Source organism: Microcaecilia unicolor, chromosome 7 (assembly GCF_901765095.1).
Source record: "Microcaecilia unicolor chromosome 7, aMicUni1.1, whole genome shotgun sequence".
Lineage (NCBI taxonomy): Eukaryota > Metazoa > Chordata > Amphibia > Gymnophiona > Siphonopidae > Microcaecilia > Microcaecilia unicolor.
In genome coordinates, this window is record NC_044037.1 from 269,473,785 (window position 1) to 269,497,536 (window position 23,752).

Here is a 23,752-nt window from a genome sequence, read left to right on the forward strand (position 1 = left end):
AGTATTGAACAGTTCCATGCAATATTTAGTACTCTTTAATAACCTCCCTTAGAATGCTGGGAAATAGGGTCTGCTTATTGGCCGATAGAGGCTGATTTTTTATTGATACAGGACGTGAACTGACACATGAAAGACTTCAGAGCATGGGTTCTACCCAGTCCTTGGGACACACCTAGCCACTCAGGTTTTCAGGATACTCACAATGTGTGGTAAGCCCGTGGTGGGAATACTGCTGCTTAATAAAAGGGCCCTTTTGTATTTACCTGTGTGCATCACCCATGCTTTGCCAGTGTACAAGGAGATACAGCAGCCTTTAAACTAGAATGGGGGGGGGGGGGGGGGGGGGGGGGGGAGGGCAACGGTTGCCCAGGAGCGCATGGTTCAGTGTGGAGTATCCTTGAAGGATACTATTGAAACACGACATTCAGGGAATCCCAGTAGAGAGGTTTCAACAAGGCTGAAAAAAAGCCAGGTGTGTTTAAACAGAGAGCAGGATAAAGGATGCACATTGTCTCCGTCAACTTCTAAGCAGCTTGTAGATGCAAGAAAAAAAACACAATTTGAAGTGCCTGTATACAAATGCTAGAAACCTATAAGATGGGAGAGTTATATAGCACTAAATGATGAGTCCATAAACCGCTACTAAATGGACTTGGGAAAAATCCACAATTCCAGGAATAACATATATAGAATGTTTGTACGTTTGGGAAGCTTGCCAGGTGCCCTTGGCCTGGATTGGCTGCTGTCATGGATAGGATGCTGGGCTCGATGGACCCTTGGTCTTTTCCCAGTATGGCATTACTTATGTAGGTAGCTATAATAGGCATCTCAGAGACCTGGAGGAAAGAGGACAAGCAATGGGACACTGTGTGTTAACAGAGTACAAAATGTATTGCATTGACAGAGAGGATCAAACTGGAGGGGGGGGGGGGGGGGGGTTGCGCTATATGTTAAAGAGTGAATTGAGTCAAATAAAATAAACATTCCACATGAAACAGATAGCAGTGTGGAATTATTATGGATAGGAATTCCATGTATGAAGGAAAGGAGTATTCTTGTAGGGCTGTACTACCATCCGCCAGGACAGAATGAACAGACAGATGAAGAAATGTTTACAGAAATTAGGAAAGCTGGCAAATTGGGCAACAGTATAATAATGAGTGATTTCAATTAGCCCAATATTGATTGGATAAATGTTATATCAGGGAGCGCTAGGGAGTTAAAATTTCTAGATGTAATAAACAACTGCTTGTGGAGCAACTGATCCAGGAACCGACAAGAGGGGGAGCCAATTAGATCTTGTCCTTGGTGGCATGCAGGGCATAGTATGACCGGTAATGGTGTTGGGTCCTCCTGGGAAACAGTGGTCATAACATGATCAAGTTTGAGCCAGTATCTGGTATGAAGCCACAAAGAAAATCTACTGTAGCTGCATTTAATTTTCGAAAAGGCGACTATAATAAAATGAGAAATAGTTAAAAAGAAGCTAAAAGGAACGGCTGCAAAGGTTAGGACAACTAAATCAGGCATGGGTGTTGTTCAAAAATACCATCTTGAAGCAAAGACCAGATGTATTCCACTTATTTAAAAAGGAGGAAAAGAAGAAAAACGACAGCCAACATGGTTAAAAGGGTGAAGTGAAGAGGCTATTAGAGTAAAAAAAAAAATGTCCTTCAAAGAATGGAAAAAGGAAGAAAATAAGAAGCAACATAAGCACTGGCAAGTCAGGTGCAAAGCATTGATAAGGTTGAAAGAGAATATGAATAGAAACTTGTCACAGAGGCTAAAATTCACAGTAACAAGTTTTTCAAGGGTGAAAAAACAAGAATGCAATTGGTCCACAGTATCTACCGTGGAACAAAAATCAATAAGCAGGCCTTGATGAAGAAAATGCAGGCTTAATGAATCTTATTAATGTTCCCAGGGTTCACCACTCCATGTTTTGCAAGGTTACAGGCGCATCAGGGGCAGTACCAGCCTGGACCATCTCCTGCAGCTAAAGGGAAGGATGGAGAAGTGGCTGCAGAGGGGTTGGGGTAGGTGGAGGGGGAGGATGAGGTAGGGCTGTGAGGCAAATACTTACCATGCTGTGGTGGTGTGTGCTGGAGGGAGGGGGTGTGCTGGTGGTGGTGGTGGGGAGGCAGCACCTGCAGGCAGTCATCTTGTGCTTGGAGTCTTTGCTGCTGAATGTGAATCCCCTCATGCAACAGTTGTAGCTTCTGGGGCCAGTAGGCAGCCAGCTGCACATTTTGGGCCAGAAGTTTGGTGACCAGCCACATAACCTGCCGCCTGTGGTGGGATGGTTCCCTACAGCCTCTACAGGAACATCTGGCGTATCTGGATGGCTGGGGGGGGGGGGGGGGGGGAGGGGTGTGGGTTCAACTAGTATTGGTCCTCCTCTTCCTCCCCTGTAGGCAGCTCCTGGCTGGTGTCTTCAGCAGGCTCCTCTGTTAGCACAGTGCCTTCCTGTGACTCCTCTGCTGCCACTGATTCCCCTTCCTCTGCCTGAGGTACCTGCGCAGGATGTGCTGCTGTTGCCATGGATGTGTTCTTGACACTGGGACCAGTACCATCGTTGCACGTTTGCGTTTGCCGGAGATGTTTATCTTAGAACCTCTATGACGTTTGCAGTACATCCTATATAATAAAACGCACCTCCAACATTCTGAAGCTGACGCATGGTTTGAGGCATTCCTGCTCTCTGTATCCATCTCCTGAATTGACATCACTTACTTCCGAGTTCGTCACAAGCAGAAGTGACCAACCACACGAGGTTTCTCGGCTTCAGAATGTGGAGGTGCATTCTATTAAATAGGATTGGTCAGTTCCTTGAAGCACAGCCAGAGCTCAGCGTCCTACACAGTAACACTCAAACAACAGAGGGGGGGGGGGGGGGGGGGGCTGACACCAGAGAGAGGGAGGGGGAGGGGCTTGACACCAGAGAGGAGGGGGGAGGTATCTTTGTCACACAAACACTCTCTCTCTCTCACACACTCTCTCTCTCTCAAACAGTCAATGTCTTTCTCTCTCTCACTCTCACACACTGTCTCTCACACACTCTATGTCTCACACTGTATCCACATTCACTCTCTGTGTGTCACACTGTCACTCACACACTCTCTTGGTCTCATACACTCAGTCTCACAGAGAGTCTGTGTCTCACACATACTAAGTAATGCCATAATGGGAAAAAGACCAAGGGTCCATCGAGCCCAGCATCCTGTCCACGACAGCGGCCAATCCAGTCAAGGGCACCTGGCAAGCTTCCCAAACGTACAAACATTCTATACATGTTATTCCTGGAATTTTGGATTTTTCCAAGTCCGTTTATTAGCGGTTTATGGACTTGTCCTTTAGGAAACCGTCCAACCCCTTTTAAACTCTGCTAAGCTAACCGCCTTCACCACTTTCTCCGGCAACGAATTCCAGAGTTTAATTACACGTTGGGTGAAGAAAATTTTCTCCGATTTGTTTTAAATTTACTACACTGTAGTTTCATCGCATGCCCCCTAGTCCTAGTATTTTGGAAAGCGTGAACAGAAGCTTCACATCCACCTGTTCCACTCCACTCATTATTTTATATACCTCTATATGTCTCCCCTCAGCCGTCTCTTCTCCAAGCTGTATAGCCCTAGCCTCCTTAGTCTTTCTTCATAGGGAAGTCGTCCCATCCCCGCTATCATTTTAGTCGCCCTTCGCTGCACCTTTTCCAATTCTACTATATCTTTCTTGAGATGCGGCGACCAGAATTGAACACAATACTCAAGGTGCGGTCGCACCATGGAGCGATACAACGGCATTATAACATCCTCACACCTGTTTTCCATACTTCCTAATAATACCCAACATTCTATTCGCTTTCTTAGCCGCAGCAGCACACTGAGCAGAAGGTTTCAGTGTGTTATCGACGACGACACCCAGATCCCTTTCTGGTCTGTAACTCCTAACGTGGAACCTTGCATGACCGTAGCTATAATTCGGGTTCTTTTTTCCCACATGCATCACCTTGCACTTGCTCACATTAAACATCATCTGCCATTTAGCCGCCCAGTCTCCAGTCTCGTAAGGTCCTCTTGTAATTTTTCACAATCCTGTCGTGATTAACGACTTTGAATAACTTGTGTCATCAGCAAATTTAATTACCTCGCTAGTTACTCCCATCTCTAAATCATTTATAAATATATTAAAAAGCAGCGGTCCTAGCACGGACCCCTGTGGAACCCCACTAACTACCCTTCTCCATTGTGAATACTGCCATTTAAACCCCACTCTCTGTTTCCTATCCTTCACCAGTTTTTAATCCACAATAGGACATTTCCTCCTATCCCATGACCCTCCAATTTCCTCTGTAGCCTTTCATGAGGTACCTTGTCAAATGCCTTTTGAAAATCCAGATACACAATATCAACCGACTCCCCTTTGTCCACATGTTTGTTCACTCCTTCAAAGAATTGAAGTAAATTGGTCAGGCAAGATTTCCCCACACAAAAGCCATGCTGACTTGGTCTCAGTAATCCATGTCCTTGGATGTGCTCTGTAATTTTGTTTTTAATAATAGCCTCTACCATTTTCCCAGGCACCGACGTCAGGACTCACCGGGCTATAATTTCCCGGATCTCCCCTGGAGCCTTTTTAAAAAATGGGCGTTACATTGGCCACCCTCCAATCTTCCGGTACCACGCTCGATTTTAAGGATAAGTTGCATATCACTAGCAGTAGCTCCGCAAGCTCGTTTTTTCAGTTCTATCAGTACTCTAGGATGAATACCATCCGGTCCAGGAGATTTGCTACTCTTCAGTTTGCCGAACTGCCCCATTACGTCCTCCAGGTTTACCGTGAAGTCAGTAAGTTTCTCCGACTCGTCCGCTTGAAATACCATTTCCGACACCGGTAACCCACCCAAATCTTCCTCGGTGAAGACTTAAGCAAAGAATTCATTCAGTCTCTCCATACGTCTTTGTCTTCCTTGATCGCCCTTTTACCCCCTCGGTCATCCAGCGGCCCAACCGACTCTTTTGCCGGCTTCCTGCTTTTAATATACCGAAATAAATTTTTACTATGTTTTTTTGCCTCTAATGCTATCTTTTTTTCATACTCCCTCTTGGCCTTCTTAATCTGCGCCTTGCATTTGCTTTGACACTCCTTATGCTGTTTCTTGTTATTTTCAGCCGGTTCCTTCTTCCATTTTCTGAAGGCGTTTGTTTTAGCCTAATAGCTTTCCTTCACCTCACTTTTCATACTCTCTCTCTCGCACACACTGTATCTGTGTGAAGCACACTCTCTCTCACACTGTGTCTCACATACGCACTTGCACACACTCTCATTCTCACCACAACACACACTCTCTCTCTCATAGACACACTCGCACCCAGACTCACTCTCTCTCTCTCTCACCACACACACACTTGCACATTCACTCTCTCTCACACACACAGTCACTCTCACATACACTCTCTCAAACATACACACTCCGAGAAAACTTGCTAGCGCCCGTTTCATTTGTGTCAGAAATGGGCTTTTTTACTAGTACTTTTTCTAAAGGCTTTTGTAATGTATTTTCAAATCTTGGAACACGTTTATTTATTTCTTCCATTATGGAATTGTGTTTTTAAACATTTTCCGGGAAACATTTATTTCACCATTTGAACATCATATTGAAAGTGCCCCTCCACATGTCTTTAGTAATTCAAGAACTTATTTGCATAATTGAAGGAGAACGTATTTTCATTTGAGAGCGTCTTTTCATTTGACTGCGTCTCCTTAATTGATTACATGCGAAGAGGGAAAACACATCGTTGCTGCCTATTGCCTGCGATTTCTCTTGTTGAGACAAACAACATCGCCGCACGTTGTTCCTGCAACTCTTTGTGACCCCTGCGCTTAGCACCGAAACATGGCCCGTGTCAGGTGTTTCTGAGGATTGTTTTTACAAAAGTGTATGATTAAAGGATTTGTGTCCCTATTTTGAAGGCTACTGGTACTTTTTCTTTGCTTTTTGGACTTTCGTTTGTACTTTGCTCCCTCTCTTTGCTGTACTACGAATACACAATCCTACCATAAACCAATTTTTGTTGATAATATTGGGCTCAATATTCAGAGCTATTTAACCGACCCAGGAATGGCTCCTGGCTGGGTTAAATAGTGGTTAGACAGGTAAGCGCTAATATTCAGCGCAAGATAGCTGGTTATCTTGAAAGGAAGTATTGACAGGAAGTATTTTTTCATGTCAGGAAGTATTTTTTCATGGAGAGGGTGGCGGCTATGTGGAATGCCCTCCCGTGGGAGGTGGAGGAGGATTGAAAACGGTAACGGAATTCAAACATGAGTGGGATAAACACAAAGGAATCCTGTTTAGAAGGAAAGGATCCACGGAATCTTAGCGGAGATTGGGTGGCGACGCTGGTAATTGGGAAACAAAATGGGAGCTGGGCAGACTTCTAAATTGTACAGCGCTTTAGAAATGTTAAGTAGTGGGGGGTCACGTGATGCCTGCTTCCTAGGAAGACGCAGACCTATGCAGCTCCCCCTGACACCAGCCGAAATCTGCTGAAAATATCGTAGATCCTGAATCTTTTGAAGCCAAGGAAAGCAGTGCGGGGGCGAGAAGAACATCACCGGCTACTGCGGGGCCGAATTGGAAAGACGGAACGTCTGAGTTATGCCCACAAGGGCGCAACGAAAATCCAAAACACCGCGAATCCAGGCCCCGAACAAAATGGCGGCGCCACAGCGTGATCAAAACTTAGATCCAGGTGTGCCCCGAACCCGACGCTCATGCAGACAACGGAGTGGGTCCAGGAATCACCCGATCGGTATCGGCGGCATTGGCTGACCGCCTGAATAAATTACAATCAGCGTGGAGGAAATACACGAGAAGTTCGATGCGCACTCCCACAGGCTGCAGGAGATGGAACAGCGGATCTCGACGGGCGAGGAGGAGGCGAGGGCCACGGCGACTTTGGTAGCCGCACTGCAGAAGGAGACGGGAGAGAACTGCGAGAACGAGTTGAAGACCATGAAAACCGGAACCGCAGGAATAATCTGCGGGTGATTGGGCTGCCGGAGACGGTGGCAGGTAATGACTTGTACCGGTTCTTTGATTCCTGGCTGCCCCAGGCGCTGGGCCTGGAAGAATCCCAGAGTACTTTTTGCTGTGATAGAGCCCATCGAGTGGGAGCGAAGGGAGATGCTAATGCTAAGCCACGTACAGCTATAGCCCATTATACTAACTGGCTCTCCAAGGAAAAGCTGATGAAGCATTTCGGGGCGCGTGGGGAGTGTGGATTATGAAAACCATCGCATACTTTTGTTCAATGATTACTCCGCCAGGATCGCAGCGCAGAGGAGGGCAATGGCACCTACATGCTCCGAGCTCCATAAGAAGGGAGTGCGCTTTGCGCTTATGTATCCCGCGAAATTGCGAATATGGCATGAAGGGAAGACATTACTCATGCAGGAGACCGGGGAGGCCCAAGCGTTTCTGCGCAAGTTAAATGCCAATGCACAAGAGGGCTGAAACAGCTGGAACTGCGGGAGCTGGAAAATAATCTGCTTGCAGTGGCGGGTAGACTGGTGATACCTATGCATATTCATAGTTCAAGATGATCTCTGCATGAGTAAATGGTGAGCCTACTGCCTTTGAGGTTTGGACTGAGAACATTGCTTAAAAGCTGTTGGGAGAAAGGGCAGCAGGAGTTGAATTGGCTGTTATCCAGTTGAGAAGGTTATTAATGTTTTGTTAATAATTTTAGTGCTTCATTAAGTGGAAGGGAAGGGATCTGATCATTTAGAGCTCATGAGCTGGGAAGGGGGAGGGGCTAAGGGCGGATCTGGGAAGGTGAAGGATGGGGAGAGAGAAGGGGACTATAGTAGGGAAGGAGGAGGGAGGAGAGATGATAGTGGGGGGAAGGGGAGGGGGAATAAGGGGGGGAGGGAAGGGAAGGGGAGTGCGTGTGTGTGTGTTTGGGGTATGGAAGTGTGTGTGAGGGGGGTGGAGGGGGGAGTAAAAGGAACACGAAAGCAAATTGAAACTCAGATGGGGATTCAGAGGGGAGAAGGAGAGAGAAGAAGGCGGAATAGATTGGAAGGCCTTTTGAGAGGCAACAAGAGGGATTTCGCTGGTCCAGCTGGGAGACCAGTGAAAGGGATGCTGGCAAAACCATAGAGAGTACTCTTCTTGGGGCGAGGATGGCTAACTTAAAAGTAGTTACTCTTAACGTTGACGGACTTCACTCCCCGGTTAAGAGAACCAAAGTGCTTTCCTGGTTGAAAAAAGAGAAGGCTGATATAGCTTTCATTCAGGAAACACAACTTAACGGCAATAGAACACCAAAAATTGAAGAGGGATTGGGTGGGGGAGGTAGAATATGCTTCTTATAACTCTAGGCAAAGAGGGGTGGCTATTCTAATCCATAAACAACTGCCTTTTACCATGCATAAGGTGATCTCAGACATGGAAGGAAGATATGTACTTGTATTGGGAGACCTATGGGGTCAGAGTATCCTATTGTGTAACGTTTATGGGCCTAACATCTACTCCCACAAGTTTTTCTCAGACCTAGTAGCTAAAGTGGTACCACTCCCGGAATGTCATATAGTGATGGGGGGAGATTTTAACTGTTTGGCCGACCAGACAAATGGATTGTAAACCAAGGAAGCTAAGGGGAGAGAATTGGGGAGTAAAGGGATTAACTCTTGCTATCCCAGCTGGGGTTGGTGGGATATCTGGAGGCTTTTACACCCCCATGATAGGGAATTCACCTTCTACTCTCACCCCCATAATACCTACTCTCGAATTGATTATCTGCTTACTACACCATCCCTGCTTTCCAAGTCCTCTCACGTTCATATAGTGGACTGCACCCTTAGCGATCATTCAGCTGTCACCATGACGATATCCTTTGCAGGAGGCCAGGGAGAGAGAGTGTGGAAACTTCATCCCATTTGTATCATGATAAGGAGTTCCGAGAATATCTACGGAACAACGTGGATAGACTACCAAACGTATAATCATACAGGGGACGTAGAATGCGGGAACATACTGGGAGGCATCGAAGGCAGTAATGAGGGGCCACATAAATAGCTTACACGGCGGGGAAAAAGAAGGAGAGAGAAGCAGACCTTCTGAGATTGTCCAATGAGTACCACACTTTGAGGAGAACACATCTGACCACTCTGTCAACGCAGGATAGTGCACGCATATTAGAGATTAGACATCAAATAGATGAACTTGAATCAGAGAGCGCAGCGAGACATATACTTCCAGCGATTCAGGTTATTCAAGTGGGGAAACAAAGCTGGGAAATATTGGCAGCATTAGTTAGGCCATACCGCAAGCGGCAACTTATTACCACTATTAGGGACACGGCAGGTAGGGAGTACACCACAGAAAAAACATCACACAGCAATTTGTTAATTTTTATAGTTCTATATGGGGTAAGAGAGTTTGATCAGGTGGCATGTGAGGCTTTTTTCAAGATGTTCACCTCCTACCCTGGCAGCTGACCAGTTAAGCAATCTTAATAGTCCAATAGTGGAACAGGAGGTTAAACAAGCCGTCAAATTTTAAAGCTGACTAAGGCACCAGGACCAGATGGCTATGGCCCGGAGTATTATAAAATTTTGGCAGACCTGGTGGCGGCCCCCTTGGGAGATTGGTTTAACGGGATGGGGAACGGATTAACTATACAGAACAATATGGCCCATATAGTGTTAATTCCAAAACCCGGTAAGACTCAACCCAGGTGGGTTCTTATCGCCCCATTTCATTGTTAAATCAGGATATTAAAATCTTGGCCGCTATCATGGCTCGACGGATGAATGAGGTGGTTTCCTATTTGTCATGAAGACCAAGTGGGATTTGTCCCGGGGAGGCATGCCTCCATGAACATTATGAGAGCTCTTTTGGCCATACAGGAATGCAGGGGCAGAGGGGGGCTGGAAGTCATTGCGGGCCTCGATATGGAGAAGGCGTTTGACAGCATTTCGTGGCAATATCTATTTTGGACCTTGAATCGCTATGGCATAACAGGGACTATATCTCATGGATTAAAACGCTTTATACTCTCCCAGTGGCCAGACTGTTAATTAACGGTAAACTCACAGAGAGCTTTCCCTTACAAAGGGGAACCCGTCAAGGATGCCCCCTGTCACCGCTCCTTTTTTTGTTGGCCATAGAACCGTTAGCTATAAAAATTAGGGGCATAGGGCCATAAGGGGTGGGTACACAGGACTTTCGGGTGAATCTGTTTGCAGATGATATCTAGTCTACTTGGCCAATGGGCCTAGAGATCTTCCCCGGGTGTTAGAAAATAGGGGATTATGGGGAATTATCAGGACTGCGGGTCAACTGTCTAAAATCAGAAGTACTTCCATTGTCAGGAAATTTTGCGGACCCAGGCCTGTCGGGGATACCAATACCGCTCGCCCGAGGAGCTATGAGATATTTGGGAATCTTTCTTAGTGTAAACCTTGATATTCTATAAGAAAAATATAGTAGATACACTGGACAACATCAGAAAGCTATGTGATAGATGGAAACAATTGCCGCTTTCCCTGATGGGCAGAATAGCTTAGTTAAAATGGTCTTGCTACCAAAGATCCTATACCCACTACAAGCGGCCCCCTTGTGGGTGTTGAGGAAGGACGAGCGCCTATATCGGTCTATTATACGCGCCTTTATCTGGCGGGGGAAGGGAGCAAGGATCGGACATCAAAAGCTTCTTTGAGTAGGGCCAAGGGAGGTCTGGCATTGCCCGAACTACGTTTGTACAACGTGGCGGCACTTATGCGACTCATTTTTGAGGGACTGACGGGCAGCTACCGGTTTTTGCCGGTGGTGGATTAGAGGACTGGAGTGCCCCGTGGTCCTTCACAAATTTACTGCACATGAGGCCTAGTAACATATATGACACTGCAGGGAGACTGGCCTTTCTGCAGCCTCTGCGCAGAGCATGGGCCTGGTGGAGAGGACAGCAGAATAGAGAGTCGGAGCTTCCCCTTTTTGGGCATGGTGGGCAATGCAGATTTTCCGGCAGGCCTGGGATATTCTATCTTTGCTAAATGGAGAGAGAAGGGATGCGTGATGTTGGTCCACCTTATGGAGCAGGGGCAGGAGCACATAGACACTTTTGAACAGCTGAAGGAAAGGTGGGACATCCCTAATAATCATTTACTGCAATATTTACAAGTGCGGCATTATTACTCTTCTTTACAACAGGCACAGGGACAAATGGTTATGGGGACCCATGGACAAGATCTTACTGCGTACACCGTACAAGATGAACAGTTAACTACATGGTACAAAGTCCTACAAATGCACAGACCCTTGGGGGGGATGGAAAGATTAATGGATCAGTGGAATAGAGAGCTGAAAAGGAATTATACTATTAAGGAGTTTGATAAGCTATTTTCTAATATATATGATATGGTTAAGGCAGCGGACCTCCAAGAAACCCAATACAAAATATTGCATAGAGCATACATTACAAAGGCCAAGGGGGCAGCTATAGGACTGTGGGAAGAGGGACAATGCACCAAATGCCAGAAGGGGCAGGGGACTTTTCTTCACTCTTTCTTGGAGTGCCCCTCCCTTTCTTTGTGGAATCGAGCATTTCAGCTGATCACTGAAGTCAAATAGACAGATAGAGTGGGATATGCCACCTTATTATTGGGAGACCAAGACCTTTTGATTGCCCAAGGACTTACTAAGCCGTGCAGAAGATTCATATACACCGCTATATTATTGATCAAAAAGACCATCCTACAATACTGGATCCAACCAGAGAGCCCTTCGGGGAAGTGTGGTACAACAAAATGAGAATGGTTGGTGAGAATGAGTGCCGAATTTATTCTGATTCTGCAAAACTTGTTAACAGACAATATCATGCTTTGTGGACAGCATGCTTAAAGGTGTTACCTTTACAGGGTAATGAGGGAAGGGGGGAAGAGTAAGTGGAGTGTGTATGGGATGCGGATGATGAGTTATGGAACGGGTTAGAGTGGTGTGTGAGATGCATGAGTGCAAGGGGGGTAAAAAATGGAAAATGCAGTGCGCAGCATAAGCCATGTTGGCGATTTATGGATCAATCCTTTTGATAGATAACATTTCTTTGTGACGTTGTATAATTATACTTGGAAGTTGTGGCAATTGTACAAACACTGTTGCACTGTGTTAATAAAAATAATAATAAAAAAAAAAAGAAATGTTAAGTAGTAGTAGTAGTAGTAGTCTACACCCTGATCGTGACTGAATAGATAGGGATGGGCTGGAGTGTAAATTTTAAGGGGCTTCGACGTTAGCTTCAGAACTTAGTACAAGAGTAGTGCTGGGCAGACTTCTACGGTCTGTGCCCCGAGAAAGGCAAGGACAAATCAAACTTGGGTATACATATAAAGTATCACATACCATGTAAAATGAGTTTACCTTGTTGGGCAGACTGGATGGACCGTACAGGTCTTTATCTGCCATCATTTACTATGTTACTGAATACTAACATTCAGCACATAGTGGTTAATTTGCTATATCGCATAATATAGCCGGCTATATATATTATTATTTATTATTTATTGCACTTGTATCCCACATTTTCCCACCTATTTGCAGGCTCAATGTGGCTTACAAAAGCTTGCTAAGTGTAATGGGCAAATAACAGTCCTATCTTTGCCCGCTAGTAACAGGGCCCTGTTTACTAAGGTGCGCTAGTGTTTTTAGTGCATGCTAAAGTTAACACACCCTAACTGTGTAGACAGCCACAGCTACACGGTTAGGGCACGCTAATGCTTAGTGCATGCTAAAAATGCTAACACGCCTCTAGCATGGCTTAGTAAACAGGGCCCTTAATCAGTCAATGCTGAATATTCACATAGGTGGTTAAGATAGAGCCAGCCCAAAAACCCTGGATATTCAATGCTGGTCACTGGAAATTGCTAACCGCGCTGCCTGCCGCCGGATTAATAGCGGGGGGAATTAAATATATTTTCACTTCTTTTTAATTTCATTACTTACTCTCCATTTTGTTGTTGTTATATACACACTGTGGCTTTCAAAAAATATCATCATTTGAATCCTTATTGATGTTGATTGTCCAAAAGATTAAAAGACCTTGGTCTCTTTATTTTCTTTTTCTTTTCCCAGTAAGATAGTTACATCCTGGTTCTTAAAATAAACCATTAACGTCAAAGGGAATGCTTCTGTAAGCCCTATCTCTATCCCACAATTATAGAAACAGAGCTTTAAAAAATGAAAAAAACAAACAAACCAAAAGAGAGATCTAGGGGCCTTTTTACTAAACAGCGTAGGTGCGTCCACGACCTACGCGTGTCAATTTGGAGTTAGCACCCTACCGCGAGGCTCAGGTGGTAATTTCATTTTTTTTACGCACGTCTGCTACGCGTGCCAGAAAAATAATTTTTTTTTCCTGCGTGTGGTGGAAACCGGGTGGTAATCATCATTCTACGTACGCAGATGATTGTCACACAGTTAATGCATGAGAACTTACTGCTATGGTAAGCTCTCAAACCCAAATGGATGTGCGCCAGTTTTATTATGCCGCAAGTCCATTTTGGCAAAAATTTAAAAAAGGCCTTTTGTACAGGCACGCTGAAAAATGGATCTGCGTGCGCAAAACCTGCGCTTACACAAGTGCAGCCCATTTTTTTGGCGTACTTGGTAAACGACCTTCTAATTTACTCAAGTGTAAACGTGTTCCAAGCAGTGGCGTAGCCACAGGTGGGCCCACTTGCCTGGAGACCGGCCCTTCTGTACATGCTCAGTTTTCACACATGCATAAGCACTGAGCATGCACGACAAGCCGGTGGTAGCAGCATCAGTTCGAGGCAAGTGCTGCCGTTTGAAAGAGTGCTGGCTGCTCGAGGAGGAGGAGGAAATCTTCAGAAGCAGGGTTTGGGGATCCCACCTGCTCAAGTATTTAATATTTGGGGTCTGTGGGCAGTGAAGGGTGGAGAGAGGAGCAAACCAGAAGGGGATTGGGGGGGGGATGTGAATTCCATGCCCACCCACCTTGGGCTCAGGCCCACCCAAATTTGACCATCTGGCTACGCCCCTGGTTCCAAGTCATGTGAAAATGATATAACTGAGGCCCAGATGCATCAACCAAACGTTAAAAAAATCTAAAACGTAAAAGTGCTTACCGAATTTGAAAAAACGAAGAATGCACCAAAAAAACAAGTCGCACATGTTCAATGCGGTATTGTAAAGTACAATGCATTACAGATTCGTAATCCCCATCGGTAATCTGCCCCTAAAACATGCGCAGAGCAGCCAAGCGTTATGCTGGCTGCTCTGCGCATGCCACAAATGTCAATACAAATGTATTAAACCTTCATAGGTTGCTTACGTCAGACAGGGGCGTGTGAGGGGGGGATCGGGACGCGCGAGCGTTTAGCTCTGTGATCCTAGCAGGAGAGTGCAGTTGAAGATGTCCTCCTCAAGACTCCAAAAAGGACGTCCTTCATAAACCCCCCTTTCTAACAAAAGACCTCTTTCACTGTGATCCCCTTTAGCTCAGCAGAGAGACCTGGGCCCGCCCCCGGCTGGGGGAAACAGAGGAAGGGAGGGGGACCGGGGCAGCTTAAAGTTGTTTACAGAACCTGGGAAATTGGCTTCAGAGGAGAGCAGAGTGTTAATTTTCAAAGCTGTGGGAGAAGGAGAAATAGAGAGAGGAAGGGAGGGGGGCCGTGCTGCTACAGTTTGAGTTTTCTTTTGATTTTTTTTTTTTAATACAGGGGGAAGCGGGGAGCCACGTGTTTGTGTGGGTTATTTTATTTTCAAACATGCCAGCTTGGATTTTATGCTGCAGGGAGAAGCGGGGAGCAGTGTCTGTATGACAGCTCAGGCCTTAATGACAGCTCTGAGCTGATGTTAAATATTTCACGGTAAATGATTCGGTGCAATCGTCGGTATGGTTAGTGCATTCTGAATCGCCCACATTTCAATGGTAGTTACTTGTTTGCATTCCGTTTTCGTTAGCTGCTAGTCGGAAAATGGCCTTTAATGCATGCCACGGTTGGTTGAAAGTTTCTTCGTTAAAGGGTCGTTAAAGTTTAGTGCATCTTGCCCTGAGTGCCCAGATTCAGGAATGAGTGCACAAGCTGTGCTAACAAACCTGGGACATAATTAATTGCTTCTAGAAGGCAAAGTGACCTCAGTGAAGTTATTTGCATAGGTAACAACAATTCCTGTGTAAATAAGCATTATAATCTGCAGAACTACAGTACCTAAGGAAAGGCATTGTTAACCTTTTTGGCAGTCTCTCCTGAGACAGCAGGTGTGCTCTAGGCTTGAATAATGAGGAGGAGGTTGACTGAGCTTTGTAAGGAAATATTGCAGCCTGCAGTGTCCTTGACTCTGTGCAGCCAGTGATTTTCACAAAAGAACAATCTTAGAAACCTCATCTGAAAATTTAGAAAAAACAAAATCATCATCTGTAGGATTACTAACGTTTTTTTCTCCTGAGCGAAGTCATCAATCATCCTGAAATATGGAAAATAGTGAGGGAAATTTGTAGCATAGTTTAAGGCCATCAGATTCCTTGTACATTATTTATTATTAGCATTTGTATAGCATTACCTGACTCACGCAGCGCTGAACAACTGACACAGAGAGACAGTACATGCTCAAAAGAGCTTACAATCTAAAGATACAGACAGACAAGACAATTAAGGGCTAGGGAAGTACTTGGTGAGAAGGAACAAGGGGAGGGCAATTGAGTAGTGGCTAGGAGCCAAAAGCAGTGGTGAAAAGGTGGGTTTTCAGCATAGATTGAAAACAGGTAGTAGAGCTGGAGCTAGACGTACAGCCTCAGTAAGTCTATTCCAGGCATAAGGTGCTGCGAGGGAAAAGGAACAAAGTCTGAAGTTAGCAGTGGAGGAGAAGGGGACGACAAGAGAGATTTGTCCAGTGAGCGGAGTTCACGGGGAGGAATGTAGGGAGAGATGAAAGTGGAGAGAGGTAATGGGGGGGTGCAGAATGGATGCATTTAAAGGTCAGTAAGAGAAGTTTGAAACTGTTTGCGGAAGCGGACAGGGAGCCAGTGAAGTGACTTGAGGAGTGGCCCAAGTCATATTTCCAGGCTGATGCTTGTGTCCTAAACTATATTTAATCAAAAAATTGAGTGCATCTCTTTTTGACTGGGAGAGGCTCCAACCATGCTATGAAAATTTAGGGATGCATTTAGTAGCTGCAATAAAGTATTAATGTGCATTGAACAATGAAATCGTGCTTAATATGCATTAAAAATGTGTTGTCGTGTAATGTCAACAATGCTTACAGATAATTAATTAATGAGCTACATCATCTGTAAATGCATATAAAATAGATCATTCATAATGCAAGAGCCTTAATATGGATCATGATAAATGCTGTCCATAAGCTTCTGTAGTTAGCCACAACACTGTGGAACAACATTTTAGAAAGGACATGCATCAGAATAAACATTTATGGCAAAATATGTTTAAATGTGACAATATTTTACATGATCAGGGTTGAATGTTTAGGCACAATGCAATATCGACATAGATCCTAAGAATAAACATGATTATCAGCAGGTACATGAAAGGCTGATAAACATTTAGTGCTGAAAATACCATAAACATTCAAGAAAGCAACAGGTAGAGTGGTGAGCAGATGTCCAATGTTTGGAAAACTGAGAATACGTGAATGGTGACAGACTTGTAAAGTGACAGGAACACGGCTGGCGAGTGCCACATAATGCCACTAGCAGATGTCTCATAAAATGGCCATGTTGTGTTTTATTCAGATGACCATTCATGTTTGTAGATGACCATCACAGTGCACGTTCAATGTATGTGTACGAATACCCCCCTATTAAGAGTGACGTGATAAGTAGTAGTAGTGAAGTGGGTCGTGGATGGCATCAGTGTATGACTCACAACTCCTATGGAAATGTTGTCTCCTATGCTACTGCCCTCCTGAGTAATCCTGAAACGAATATGGAGATTCCTGTACACATCTCAGTAAGTAAATATTTGCAGACCTGGCCCATGTGGCCCATTGCACATGTATGTGTTCCACTGCTAAGCTTTGATCAATGTGACAACCAGAGGGGATCCACCCTTGACTGTTAGACCAGAAGTGTGGGCACTATGTATATCCCACTTGTTATAATACATGTCATCCTGTTATTTTTTAGTTCTCTTTATTTAATATACATGTGAAGAAACAGTAAGGGTCTTTTACTAAAGGTTAGTTTGAGTTATCTGCAGCAGGGACCCATAGGAATAAAACGTGTGTTTTAAGCCTGTAAATGTATTGGACAGTTTCCTGTCTTAAATATGTCTGAAATGTATTCTCCTGTTTGACCAGCAGATGGTGCATGTTTGTACTGTTTTGCTATTTGCACGTTTTTGCTCACTGTTCAGTATTTTTATGAGAATAAACACAATTGTTCGTTCTGTCTGGATGGACTGATAAAGAATCCTGGTTTGTGTGTTGGGTCTGTGAGTGCTTTCTTGGAACTGAGGGACCACTGGTAGTGTGGCCTCCAGTAACCCTAGAAATCACTGGGGATAATTTGGGAGTGGGAGACTCCCAGAGGCAGTTGTGACTCAGTTGGTGGAGGAGGGAGCTAGTGCGTTTATCTTTTTGGACATTTTTGTGAACCCCCCCCCTAAAAAAACATTCAAGTGAAAAGCATAGAAAATGTTCTCTGATTCATATTAATTTACTACTTTGTAGCTTCATCGCATGCCCCCTAGTCCTAGTATTTTTGGAAAGAGTAAACAGACACTTCACGTCTACCCTTTCCACTCCACTATTATTTAATAGACCTCTATCATATCTCCCCTCAGCTGTTTCTTCTCCAAGCTGAGGAGCCTTAGATGCTTCAGCCTTTCCTCTAGAGGAAGTCGCCCCATCCCCTTTATCATTTTTCGTCGCCCTTCTCTGTACAAAAAGTCCATCTCTGGTAGAGCCACTAGAGGTCTCTGCATTCCTGAGTGGAGCAAATCCAGGGTCTCTACATCAGTCTATCAATACTGTGAGCGATATGATATCTTGTTGAAGGCTACAAGAGGGCTGAGTTTCACTTATACATGTTTTTATTGCTGCAATTTTTGCAAAGCAAAAGGTCCTTTAAGTATAACTTTGTCTGTTTTTATTACAATGAGGGTTCAAAAAGAATGTTTCATTTCCAGCTGAAAAAGCAGAAATGCAATTACTATAATTTTACTACATTCAGAAATGCACTGTATTAAAAATTTTTTTTTATTACATTTGTACCCCGCGCTTTCCCACTCATGGCAGGCTCAATGCGGCTTACATGTTATATACAGGTACTTATTTGTACCTGGGGCAATGGAGGGTTAAGTGACTTGCCCAGAGTCACAAGGAGCTACCTGTGCCTGAAGTGGGAATCAAACTCGTTCCTCAGGACCAAAGTCCCACCACCCTAACCACTAGGCCACTCCTCCACTGTTGCTACTATTTGAGATTCTACATGGAATGTTGCTATTCCAACATTCCATGTAGAAGTTGGCCCTTGCAGATCACCAATGTGGCCACGCAGGCTTCTACATGGAATGATTGCTAGTGGAATAGCAACATTCCATGTAGAATCTCCAATAGTAGCAACATTCCATGTAGAATCTCAATAGTATCTATTGTATTTTTTGTTACATTTGTACCCTGCACTTTCCCACTCATGGCAGGCTCAATGTGGCTTACATGGGGCAATGGAGGATTAAGTGACTTGCCCAGATTCACAAGGAGCTGCCTGTGCCTGCAGTGGGAATCGAACCCAGTTCCCCAGGACCAAAGTCTACCACTCTAACCACTAGCTCTTCCAAACTACCAACCACGCTCACATATATTGTTTTCATCTTTGGATTAGATGAAGGGAAGGAGGAGGAGGAGGAGATCTTACTGTTCTTTGCCCTTAATCACCTTCTCCTCTGGAGATAAAGAAGATGCTAGTTACGGGAACATATGCTGTTGACTATTATAGTTAACCAAGCAGTAGCTCTCTGTTGACATTTTAGTTGATTTAATTTCTGCGAGCATTGGTAGATGACAGGTAGTGCTGTCAGATAACTTTTCAAGATATAAATCTAAATAAAATACACAATACTCAACAAGAGACTCATATCAAGTGAATTATTTAAAGTAATTCAGATCATAACGTCAGAAAAAAGGTACTTTATTTCACATTGAGCCTGCAAAAAGGTGGGATAATGTGGGATACAAATGCAATAAATAAATAAATAAATAATAATAATGAAGAGATGCAAAGGATGGACTATTCTCTTTACAAGCAACACAGTTCAGAAGCTTCATTTTCCACTATACCTTTTGGATAACTTGCCTCAGTATCTTTACAATACAAAATTCCTTGTGACTACATAACACCCTGCTCTGTGTGGTCTTGTCTACCATAGTCTAGTTATATTTTTAGCCATCTAGTTAGTGTATGGGGAAAAGAAGTTTCTGGTGACAATTTGATGTCTCCAAGTATGTTAGAAAAGCATGGAGGTGTGTTCCAGTTGTGCCTTAATTTTACCATTTGTGTAGAAGTGAGCACTTTATTGAAATCCCAGATACACATCTTTTTCTCTGGTGATTAAGCAAAACTTAGCAAAAATAACAGCTTCTATAGGCTGGCTGTTGTCGGTCACTGTCTGGTTTTTGGTTGAACCAGAAGAAAGAGACTTTGCAGCTGTTATTTTTGCTAAGTTTTTGCTGTGATTAGACTAAAACAATTCATTGGGAGGGTTTTTTTTTGCCATTGATGATGAAGCCCTGCTCTTTTAGTTGATACCTGGGAGCTTTTTGAGGAATTTTTCCTCCCTATATAACATTTTCATTGCTTATTTATGAGTATATAAAGAATTTTAATTTATTTCTGTTGTTAATCATAAATTAATGCCAATTAGTGCTGATAATTGCTTAACATCCAATTGACAGCACTAATTAGCTAGTTAACTAATTAAGTTCCGCACATTGTTATAGATATACTTCGATTTCCTCATGGAAATTAAAGCTCGATTCATAGAATTTGGAGGAATATAAACTGGATACCTAGTGGTGTTTGCTGGCTGCATTCAATAAGCCTGGCTAATTAATGATACAATTGAGACACCAATATGATCTATTTAAGAGTATTAATGGTCTACTGTACTGAGGCTTTCCAACCTTATTTTTCATATTTTGAAGCACAATCTATTTATTGGTGATTAATTTGGCAGTGGTGTTGCTTTAGTAGTTGGAGAAGTTTCATTTCATTTTCTCAAGATCCAAGGAAGCAGCATGTTTTCTTACACTGAAGTTAGTTTGAGCCCCACTGAAGCTATATTCTTACAAGTTTAAATAAATGGGTGAATCCCTACAGTGAAGAAAAGGAAAAAAAAGAAGAAATTTGTTTTGAAATAAGCAATGATAAAACTAAAAAATGAATGAATGGAAGAGTAATGAGAAGGGAGTAGATTTCTCAGAGCTGCATCCAGTATATAAGGGCTGAATCATTAAAGGCCTGCAGGCTTTTAGGTCTACAAAGGTTTTTCATCTTGTACGCAGAGCCATCTCTAGGCATGAGGGATGTGCATTTACTTTGAAAATGCAATGAAACGATCTTGTTTCATTTCTTGGATAAAAAAAATAAAAGCAACGAAATGAGTTTTATTTCCTTTTAAGAATAGCACACACCATTATTTGCAACAATGTGTACTAAAAAAAATAGTGCAAGCTGTTTTGGATGTGAATCAAATAAAATGACCCCCCTCCGAAAAAACTAGAAAAATGTAAAATAAGAAATAACAAGCTGGAGTGAAATGAATCAAAGGAACAAAAGAAAGACATGGTCTTGCTTACTCCTACAAGAAAGACCTAGGTCATTGGAGTCTCCAGTGAGAGCTCTATCCCTCATCATTTTCATTGCTGCTGTAGCTGATCTCAAAACAGCAGAACAGCCTTGTATAATAATAATAATGATAAAGAAAATTTAGCTGAGGATGGTTACAAAAGGTGAACAAAATGATTCAATCTAAATTGCAGAACAATTTAAAATCAAGTATGCTTTGAAGATTGGAGGATGGCCAATGTAATACCCGATTTTTAAAAAAGGTTCCAGAGGTGATCCAGGAAATTATAGACCGGTGAACCTGATGTCGGTGCCAGGCAAAATGGTAGACTCTTCTAAAGAACAAAATTGCTGAGCATATTCAAATGCATGGATTAATAAGACAAAGCCAATATCGATATACTGAAGGGAAATCTTGCCTCATCAATTAGTTTCTTTGAAGGGGTGAACACAGATGTGGATAAGGTGAGCCGGTCGATATTGTGTATCTGGATTTCAAAAGGCATTTGACTAAGTACCACATGAAAGACTCCAGAGGAATTGGAGAGTCATGGGATAGGAAGTAGTGTTCTATTGTGGATTAACAACTGGTTAAAATAAAGAAAACAAGAGTAGGGTTAAATGGTCAATATTCTTAATGAGAAGGGTAGATAGTGGGGTTCCCCAGGGGTCTGTGCCAGTGGCGTTCTATGGGTGCTGACACCTGGGGCAGTCGCCGATGCGCCCCGCCCCCTGGGTGCAGCACCCCGCCCCCCGGTGCAGCGCGAATTCCCTCGTCAACCCCCCCCCCGGCGAAAGAACCCCCCGGGTGCACGCCCCTGGGGGGGTGCCCGCGCGCCGGTCAGCTTCGTTGTTTCCATGCTCCCTCTGCCCCGGAACAGGAAGTAACCTGTTCCGGGGCAGAGGGAGCATGGAAACAATGAAGCTGACCGGCGCGCGGCACCCCCCCAGCAGCGTGCACCCGGGCAGGCCGCACCCACCGCCCCCCCCTTAGTACGCCACTGGTCTGTGCTGGAACTGCTGCTTTTTAAGATATTTATGAATGATCTAGAGATGGAGTAACTAGTGAGGTAATTAAATTGCTGATGACACAAAGTTATTTAAAGTTGCTAAATCGCGGAAGGATTGTGAAAAATTGCAAGAAGACCTTACGAGACTGGGAAACTGGGCATCCAAATGGCTTTTGACATTTAATGTGAGCAAGGCAAAGTGATGCGTATTCTCTAAGTACACCTAAATTTTATAGAATAGGTTTAAATTTCCACACGATATAGAATACGACAAAAATGATAAAAGGGATGGGACGGCTACCTTATGAGGAGAGGTTAAGGAGGCTAGGACTCTTTAGCCTGGAGAAAAAGGCGGCTGAGGGGTGATATGATAGAGGTGTACAAAATAATGAGTGGGGTAGAGCAGACAGATGTGAAGCATTTGTTTACGCTTTCTAACAATAATAGAACCAGGGGACACAGTTGAAATTAGAATGTGGTAGGTTTAAAACAAATTGGAGAAAGTTTTTCTTTACTCAGCGCGTGGTTAGACTCTGGAACTCATTGCCGGAGAAGGTAGTGACAGCAGCTGGCCTTGCTGAGTTTAAAGGGGGTCTGGACAGATTACTGAAGGAAAAGTCCATTGATCGTTATTAAATTTTGGGGTTTTGCCAGGTTCTTGGGGCCTGGATTGGCCGCTGTCGGAGATGGAGTGCTGGCTTGATGGACCTTTGGACTTTTCCCAGCGTGGCAGTGCTTATGTACTTATGTACGCCGATTGCCTCTCCACGATTTATAGAATCTGGTAGTATCTGCTTAGATGTGATATTGCGAATACCATGATTTTAGTTTCCGTCCCAAACAACGGATGAAAACATTAAACATGGGTGACAGAGGGGAAGCCTGTAGTACACCAGAATCAGGAGCACATGTAGAGAGATTTCATTGCACCATATTACCACACAACGCCAATTTTTAAAAAAATGCAGAAAACCATGGTCTAACTGGACCACCAATATCAACCTCCTCTAGTTTTGTTAACAAGAAAATGTGATCTACTAGATCAAAAGCTGTCATTATGTTCAGTTGAATGAACAATACAGAGAAGGCTCTGTCCAACATAGATCTCAAGTCTGCATGTAAAGATAGTAAACATGTTTCAGTGCTATATGTTTTGTAGCATACTGACTACACATCACCCAACAAATCAAATTGGTCTAAATAAAGGGCCCTTTTACTGAAAATGGCCTGTGCTTGTGTAGGCACGTGTATTGGACGCGCGCAGGACCATTTTTCCAGCCAAAAACCTTTTTTTTTTTTTGGCTGGAAATTGACATGCGGCAAAATTAAAACGAGCACGCATCCATTTGGGGCCTGAGACCTTACCACCACCCGTTGACTTAGCGGTAAGGTCTCATGTGTTAACCGGGCAGTAATCGTCAGTGTGCGTACACTGCCATTACCGCCCGGTTAGCGCCATGCTGTAGAGAATAGAAATTGTTTTCTGCCACACATTTTCAACACGCATCAAAATTACAATACCGCCCGAGGCACGTGGAAGCCGGGCGGTAGTTCTAATTTGACATACGTTGTACGAGAGTTGGCGCCTATGCGCCATAGTAAAAGGGCCCCTTAATACTTTAGAAATGTTTGCAAGGAAGAGAGCACTGGTGCTTTAGTTTCAAGACCAAGCTTCTGGAGACTTAAAGCTTGTCCTATCTGTCTCAGCTTGCTAGTTTAAAACAGGAGCTCAGCAAAGTAAAGCAGGAATTGAATGCACTTAAAGCAACTTCTAGGACTGCACAAATCATACTGCACAGAATCATACCAAATTCTCACCACTGCCTCAAAGGATAATACCACCTAAGAATAGATGGTTCACAGTAGGCTCAGGCAGGCTTCGTTATGTGACACAGAAGCATCCGACCCACA